Raw genomic sequence first — 9,484 nt, 5'->3', positions numbered from 1 at the left:
CCTACATTAAAATTAGCTGTAAAAAGACAGAATTAACACTTGGGTTTGCCGGTATTACATGATTTCTTGGAATTTAAAAGCAAACAATTTCATGTAGTTGTGGGATAGAGCTGGGTACCACACAGGAAATCAATTTTGTGCTGATTTGACCTAATGCAAACAAGACTAGAGGAAACATAACAGATGACTAAAGGACCACTAATGGTAGCAGGTTACTTACCACAAGTAATATACCCAGGTTTGTGTAAGTTAAATTTACAATGGCTCATTAAAACCTTGCCAGAAGCACAGTTCTTGCCTCTTGTGGAGCGAAAGCTGTTCCAGGGAGGGTGTGAAACCTCTTCAGTGTGGGGTTGGAGAACATCTTGCACTGTCTGTGTATAACCAAAACCTCCAACGCTGTTCTCTGGTGGAAGTTCCCTAAAATCAGACGAAAATACTTAGATGGTGCTTTTATGGTTGTAATATTTCAGAAAAGCACTGTCTTTGGTTTGGATTGGGGTTTTATTTGAGGAGTTGGTTTAAAACATCAGTTCTACCTTCGTAAGCAGTAAGAGTGTTGTGGAGTACCAGGAGAAAAGCAGGTCCTGGCCTATCATGGGAGCAGGGAAACCTTTTGAAGACTGAAACTGCTGAATGGGATTGGTACTCCCATATAGCTGCTTATTTGCATGTGTGTGGTTGTCATCCCCATCCATCTTTCTCCTCAGAAGCCTCTGCAGTGCCACAGTAGCCAGACTTTACAAGTAATTTTCCATTGCGATTGAAAATGGGGAATTCTGAACCAATAATACTTATCTGGTAAAACACTTCTTGTGGAATATGCAGGTGCCAGGAGTTTCAGTCAGTCCACACAACAGCTGTGAGAAATGTCTTTGCAGATGCTCAGGAGAAACGTTTAACAGAGATTCCAAGGGTGAAACTTACTCTGACATTTAAACTGATCTCTGTATCTGCAACGCCTTGTTTGCTCTACACAACCAAGTATTCCTGTGGCTCCTGATGCCCAAGACTTCAATGCACACACATGAACTTGTCCACTCTTCCAGGACCAGCTTCCCAGGACTCTTCCTTACGGTGCTTGTATACCCTCTTGGAGCCCTGTATTGCCAGGTTTAGCTGATCTGACCAAGGGCCTTCTTGCTTCTGTATTTCAAACTGCAGAAACTTCCACATGTTACATCAACTGCCCAGAAAGAGAATCCATCTAAAGCTTAAAATGAATGAGTGATGAATTCCTGTGAGAAGTACCCTAATAACTGCTACATCCTTAGGAATATTAAGTGGGAATTAAAGAACAGGGAAAGGGGAAAAAAATCTTAAAAAACCCTCACCGAGCTCAAAGCCACATTAAAATTCCAACCATTTGCTTTTGGCAACACAGCTTTAGAAAACCCTGTACTGGAACTATTAATAGAAAAAGCCTTTCTACCAGTGAGACAAACGATGCTCATGCACACTTGTTCGAATGGAATGATGGAAAGAACTAAAGCAGAACTATTTCATGCTCTTCTCTACTCGTGATGTTACAATCATCTCGCCAGGACTCCGCTCTGAAGGGAAACTGATGCCGTAGACAAAAGACACTGGGGCCATATGGCAATTTCTGTATGTTTTTGTATCTGCTTGTCACAGCCTGCAGGGAACAGAACTTGGCCAGACTAAGAATTCTCAATTCCCACCAAAATAAATGGGAGGAGTTGAAAGTCTTAACAACAGCCAAGGAGGCTGTGTCTGTGGAAATGAAATCTGGGAATGATCACAAAGGGAAGTGTACCTGAGCACATGCTGCAACAGTCCTTGTTCCTACAGGAGTGATGGCTTCATCTCATCTAACAAGGGTTCGCAGTGCTCTGTGGCTTCCAAAGTGTCTTCTGTCTCCTGCTTCAGGAAAAAAAAAACCACTTTTTTGGCAGGGAAAACACTTCCTTAAGAGAATTTCAAGGAAATAAAACAGTTACTGAGTATCTGCCAGCTCCAAAATGAGCCAACAAGGAACTTCATTGAGTTTCACTGTGACTGAACCACTTGCATGGCTCACACACACATACACATACACATATATATATATATATACGGAGAAAGAAGAGTTCTCAGATCAAACTGGTATGACTGCAAAAATAGAGGTTTGTATATGCTCATGGTTCTTTAGCCATGAAGAGACAGGGAAATAAAAAAGGTTTATGATTCTAATTTTTAGGAGCAAGCCACAGAGTTATGTACAGGAATTAGATTTTGATGTGAAATAATACAAGATGACCCAAAAGATACGGGAAGATACTGAGTAAAAGCAGCAATGTATTTTCAACTACCATTGATCTGTATTCTATTTAAAGACCAAGGAGAAGTAACTTACCCTGCATTTCTTCAATCATCAGAAGTGTTGCTTCTGTTTAGTTAGACTGTTAGGAAAATAATCCCCCAAAAGACAACCAATTGCAATGTGCATTTCACAGTTGTACTCTACATTGCACACATTTGCTGTTAGAAATGAGAGCTCAGAATCATCTCGCTGTTTTCAACGGGCTTTAATACTGAATAACATCTGCTGCTGGGATGAAAACTGAGAGTCAGTGATCATGGAAAATAGGCAGAACTTCCCCTCTGTCAGCTCAGAGGATGTCAGGATCAACTGCACACATGCAGCATGGCCTGCAGAGGTAACCACGGGTGTTATCTACTGCAGTAAGTCAGAGCTATAAATAATAGTGTGTTTCCCTGCCCTTCTGAAATGATTGGGAGATACAATTTACACAGGCTTAGCTACTTCTACCTAATGAATGCACTTTGGCTGGATTTAAAAGCATTTTGGGATAACCCTGACTGTGGAGCTGAAGCAGTGATTAAATAAAAGATAGGGATTGGGGTGCTTTAAGAAACAAACAGACACTGAACTTGTAACCATGGAGGTATTTGTATTCTGTGGTTAGCTGCAGTCAGCTTTCATAGAATAGAATCATAGAATCGAGTAGGTTGGGAAAGACCTTTAAGCTCATCCAGTCCAACCACTCCCCAGCACTGCCAAGGCCACCGCTAACCCATGTCACTGAGGGCCTCGTCTACACAGTGTGTGAACACTGCCAGGGCCAGCGACTCCAGCACTGCCCTGGGCAGCCTGTTCCAATGCCTGAGCACCCTTTCACTGAAGACATAAGACATTTTTCCCCACTATCCTGTCTAAACTGCCCCTAGCACAGATAGTATCTTGAACAGAATATATAATACCCAAGCTAACCTCCCCTTTTGACCACTCCTCCCTGCCACAAGGTGCTGGTTTAGGCAGGCAGGTTTCACGGGCAGAGGTTAAGTTTCTCTTTATAAAGACCAGACCCACCTGCTGCAGTCCCACGGGGGCTCCAGACAAGCTGTGTCACAGAGAAATGATGCTGGTTTGTCACCTGTTAGACAGAGGCTTCATTTCTGGTACCTGCTGGTGTCATGAGAAGGTACCTCGGAGCTTCCAGTGATGACTTAGTTCCACCTTCTTATGCCAGTCAAGTGGTTCTTCGTTATCCTCAATGTGCTTCTGCAGGTATCAACACATGAGGTTAAATTTTGGCATGGAGTACAATTTAAGAAAGAACAAGAATAAAGCCATGTAGTTCAGGTTTTCATTTAGGTGCGCTTTAGATTTAAATTTAAGTGACACTGTTACATGCACTGAAACGTGCTATAATGAATACCTACATTAGCCACCTTAGTGCTAGAGGAATACTGTATGATTACTGACAAGGAGGTTAAGCAGTATAAATAGCCTCTGGTTACAAAGTAATAACAAGACAAATTACAATAGTGTATTTTAAGGCAAAAATATGTATTATTGACTTAATAATACAGCTTTGGGTAAACTATCCATTGCTGTTGAAAAACAGAAGTCTTCTCATCATTAGTTTTGCAAAACATAAAACTTCCCTTTCCACCAAATGTCTGCTGGTTGTCTTGATAAAGAGCAGTTTTGTGCAGTAAGTATATATTTAAAGTAAAAATCATTTGTCAATGAGAAGAAAGAAAAATGATCTGTTCTTCCTGCTTACACTGAGATTACATTACTACAGCCCCATGGATTTCCATAGAATCATTTCTGATTTATACTCACATAAGCAGGCCAAGAAGAATCAAATTGTCCATTTAAACCATTTTTTACTTCAGTTACAGATTTTCATGCACTTCTAGATCCGAGTTCTAAACTAACCATAAATGAGAAAAATATATTACTGTGAAGAAGGAGAGGAGGAGAAGAGACACGCTTTAGTTACACACCTCATTCTGATTAAACATTAGTCATGGCTAAGGCAGGGTTTGCAACATGGAGGAGCTTTTTCAGTCCAGTTCTCACAGTAGATACATACAATAGCGCTGGGTTCAAACCATCCTTCTAGTTGCTTTTGAGAGTATGTTAAATTCACCACTTTTTAGTAGTGTTTCTTTACTAGCAATTTGCAAGACGAGGCCATTATTTTTAAATCCTGCACTCTGACTCTGCAAACCCATGGTTTGAAACATTATTTCTTTACCTAAAAGAAAAGCTCGACCTATTAAATGCTAAAGAAGGTTTCCTCTTATAGCACTGTTTAAACCTGCAGCCCTTATGTGGGCAACATTCTTAACCAACCATTTTTCCATATTTGTAAGAGTATTAGGAATTCATCTCAGCTGTAGGAGTTTATCAGCAGACCTCAACTTGGTTCTTCTCATGAAGAAAAAAAATCCCAACACATCTGTAATATGAAATGCATCTATAATATCAAATACCAAGTGGCCCAAGCTGGGGTACCTTTCGGATGCAACAGAATTAAACTTGCACTTTAAAAAGCGGAAAAGAAACAGAGACAACTGACTCCAGAGACTAATTTTCTTTTGAAAAATTACTAAATGCCCAAATAGAAGTTTCAACAGTTTAAATAATTAATCCTTAATGTACAACCTGCAGAAAAATTAGAAGTATAGTTCATCTGCTATTAATCAGCTTTTTCAGCATCAGCTGTAAAATGGACAGCAGTATCACCCAGCTTCTCCTTCTCACACAAAGCAAGCACTTCTCCAAAATTCAGACTGCAGCTTAAAGCTCCTAAAACCCATTCCTACTGAAGTACATAGATCATAGAATGGTTTGGGTTCGAAAGGACCTTGAGATCATTTAGTTCCAACCAACATCCATTATTCATCTTCCCATCCCTGAGAACATCAGGGCTGAGAAACCTCTGAAACAATTTGGCATATTTAAAGAGAAAACCGTTTTGAAGAGGGAAGGTCTCGTCCAGGTACTGCGCAAGCAGGAGAGAAGCCAGGGCTATGATCTCCAGATCTTGTTTTCCTAAAACATTTTTAGTGCTTAGAAAGCAAGAGCTTGTCAGGAGGTGCCCTGCTTGAAATGCAAGACCTATAGAATGAAAAATTCCCAATTAATTTATAACATTATTTAGCTTTAAGATAATTTTCCCCAGAATACAAATTTCAGCTTATTAGGATGAAGAACTTTTACATTACCTCAACTTATTCTAAGACGCACTTGCTAGGCAGATAGCTTCAAGTAACCTTCATCAGAAGGGGGTAAGGATTACTGATGAAACACTGTTTTCCTAGAGATCACAGGTTTTTACTTTCAGGATAATTCCAAAGAGATTATTTTTCTTACCAGCACAGTGTGGTCACCCGGCTGTCCAAAAACCCCTTCCACATGTTCCACAGCTTCCATGAATGCTGCGGGAGTCTGGGATGGAGTAAGAAAACTTCATTCATTCAATGAGAAAGCAAAGCAGCCTCAGGACATTTGTAGTAACTAACTCAGAAAAAGAGCCGAAATTAGTGAAAGTGGCAAAGCTGAAAGGGACCCACAATTCTTGCTGCCAAGAAGTTAATGGAAAGGAATCTAGGTATTTATTTATTCCCCCTTTAAACCTCCTGGTTTCTTTTTCTAATAGTTACTTGGATGAATATACTGAAGGAGTCCAAATACAGACGCTCCACCTTTGTAATGGCAGCTGAGTGTTTTGAGCTTTCTGCATCACCCAGGGTGCCCCCAACACTTCATGCTGCAAGAGAAAGGCAACACCATGGCCTGGAGGATGGACCTCCCGTCCTGTGAGAGGGAGAGGCTGTGCAGCATCACACCTTTGCTGTGTCCTGATTAAGACGAAAAAGACTCTCATCATGGACACCTCCTCCTTCAGAAAAGCAGCTATCAGAGCATGAAATACTACCTGGGACAAACATCCTCTCCTGGACTGTGTCTAATCCTTATAATAAAAGATATGGTTTGTGGCACACGATCTGACACTGACTTTGAAAACAGAGAGAGGATTACTCATTGGTTTTTCTTCTTACATGTACAGAATCATATTCAAAGAGAAGGCTTTTAAAACCAATCATGCAGATTAATTGAAAGTTTTGGTCTTGAAAAATTAAGCAGCACAGCAGAAACACAATAATATTAATGAATGACATGTGATATGTTTCACATATAAAAATATGAAGGGGTGGTTCTCCTTCAAATATGTCATGCACAAGATCATTGAAACTAAATGTTATTCCTGTTATTTTTACAAGAGTTTCATACAGGGTGTTTATGCTGAACAGAGAATCATCTTCTTAATCATCCTTTCATCCCAACACACCTCCAGTTGCCAAAGTAAATATATGAAGTTTCCTTGATAAGGACTGCAACTTATCAGGACACTCATCCAGACTTCTTTTTCCCCTGAAATGAAAGGGGGGGGGGTGTGGGAATCAATAATTTAAGCAGATTATTATAATCTTCAAATATTTCATTGTGATAAATTACATCACAATTTTTCAATACATTCCACATAGTTTCATAAACGTATACACGAGCTGGCTGGCATTTTCACTAGTGCTTCCTTACTAGAAGCCAAATGAAGTATGTGCATTCTGTTCTTTCATGTGCTGGTTCTGGAATCCTTCACAGCAATAATTGTGGGACCACCGTGTCGAGCACTGTCTCTGTGCTGGATGGCTCAGAAATGGTCTAATAGTTAAAGAAGGCATTTAGCCACAGGTGGCTAAATCATTTGAAAACCAGACATGTTTTGGCTTGTCACTAGGCAGTATCTGAAAAGAACTAGAATGACTCCATCTTATTTCTCATGTATCCAGGAGAAAGGGAAATGAAGCATCAATGTGCCCACCACAGACCACCCTAATAAAAAGTTTTGACAGAGTAGATACGTGCATATCTATCATACGTAACTCTTTGAGATGAGCCATGACTTACACAGCATGTGATTCTGAGTGCCAAGCAGACATTATAAATGGCTAATGACATCACTGTCAAGAAGCAGCATTTGATTTCAAAGTATCGCTGAATTTTAAATATTCTCATTTATCTCCATCAGTGTTTATGTCTCACCAGCTCTAAATCCACTTAATTGAAAGAGATGTGAATTAATTTCTTCTATTTAATTATTCATAGACAAATGTGTTATATTAGCCAACCAGAAGGCTGTCAAAATATGGAAGGCAGTCTTTCTGATAGTTAAAGCTTTTGACTTTGATCATACAGCTATGCTTTTCAGTAGTCACTCCTACAGCTTATTTCATAGCAATTGAGTACTTAAGTAGAATGTTCCTGAAATCTTCTGAAGATACTTCCTTTTGTAGTGTTGATTTTGATGTTTGCAATGTTCCGCTACTCACCATGCTTAGATAATAATACGAACAGTCTGCTGTAGGGTTCTCCTTGTGCCATTGAACTACTAAGAGACAGAAGACTTGTCATCTGTGGATTTAACATTGCAAGAGAAAAAAAAAAAGTAAGTTTTATTTTGTGCATTAAAACCATCTAACTCTCTACTGCAACCATTTGTCTACTAATACTAAAGATTTTGTTAAGGTACCGACTGCTTTAACACACTCTACTTGTAACTGCGATGTTCTTGAAGTCAGTCATACGTAAGATGAGGTAGAAAAAGAAACTCAATTTCAAGCAATTATTGAAACACACTCTAAACTACTGCAGCTCTGAGAAACAGTGTTATCAAAAAGGCAAACTGCTGTAAAGAGCGTAAAATTGTATTTTCTTACATTTATTCATCTTGTTATTCTGCACAATCATTTGAAACTATCTCAAAGCCTGACTAAAAATTCTTGGTTTATGGTATCGGTATTTTCAGTGTTACTTCCCTCTCAGGTTCTCCCTCAATGTTTCGTTATTATAATATTAATTTTTCAGGACAGTGCACACATTCCTGGGGCTTAAATACAGACTGTCTGAAATTATCCTTCTACAGTTAAAACCCCATTGCCACTTAAGCCTCGTGTCAATCTTGTGACACATGCATTGTTTCGGTAGCAAGCAAGCATTCGAACAAGTAGTTCCCAATCTGGTCATGGCTTTAGACATTATTCTTAACCTTCTTTGTTGCAGCCTTCATAGTAAAGAACAATGACAAAGGTTCCTGCAGAGTTACTCAGGCTAGATAGACAAAGTTCACACACAAAAAACGTCAAAACCCTAACATTTTGGTCAGGAACATTCTTCAGTTTAGTGGTGGCACTGTGAATGTCCTTGAACCTCCAGCAAACAATATAAAAAGCAGGTCTTCTTCCTTCCCTGACCAGTTACTTCATCATAAAATAAGGGTGGTTGCCATGGGTTGCATACAGGGCCCTTGCTGAAGCTGTACTGCATTGTCAGTGTGTTTACATAAAGGATTCCGAGTTACTGAAATACTTCACTGCAGGGGAAATGAGTTTAAAAAAGCTCCTCAGGATGCCATACAAAGCAGTACACCAGGGTAGCACATATCTAATTCCCACATTTAAAGTAACCACCCCAAAAAGCAAATCACGATTCTGAAATTCAACATTACAAAGACCCTTATGCTTGAGACAGAGTCCTAAATAAGTACAAGAAATGAAGATGTAAGTCAAGGAGGCAGAGCAACAGAGCTACTGTCTGTTTAATAACTCTGTTAATATTCCTGGGGTATTACACCCAAAAAAGTATAGTGACACAGAAAAATCCATAGCATTCGTAAGTCAGAATGACCAAATTAACTGCCCTGAAGTTGCTGGGAGACTAGTGATATAATGGAGCAGTAAAAAGAGAAGGAAAAAACCTTGCACTTCTCCCTTGAGCTGTTCTTGTTAGAGGGGTAAAAGAAATGCCTCTAGTAAGTCTGCAGTTTGTGGTATCTTTATTTTAGACTAAGTAGAAATATGCAAAGGGCTTAAACTCTATTTATTTAAAAGTACTCAATACTCTTATGATTTCAAAAAGGAGGAACTTTGGTTATTTTCATCTTTGCTGACATTCCAGGAAAATGGTGTCAGAAAGGTCTGAACAAATCTTCTGACTGAAATGCAGAAGGTTTTGGTTCTCTCAGGCAGGGTTTCCTCCAGTACTACCTCTGAGAGAAGTTAATCCTCTGTGAGAAAAAAAAAATAATAAATAAAATCTTAAATTTCATCTACAAATATTACGGAAGTTTTAAAAAGCGCCCTCAGCAAGTTTGCCGACGACACC

The sequence above is a fragment of the Nestor notabilis genome, unplaced genomic scaffold (assembly GCF_000696875.1).
Source record: "Nestor notabilis isolate BGI_N333 unplaced genomic scaffold, ASM69687v1 scaffold29859, whole genome shotgun sequence".
Lineage (NCBI taxonomy): Eukaryota > Metazoa > Chordata > Aves > Psittaciformes > Psittacidae > Nestor > Nestor notabilis.
Note: the sequence above shows the minus strand (reverse complement) of the source record.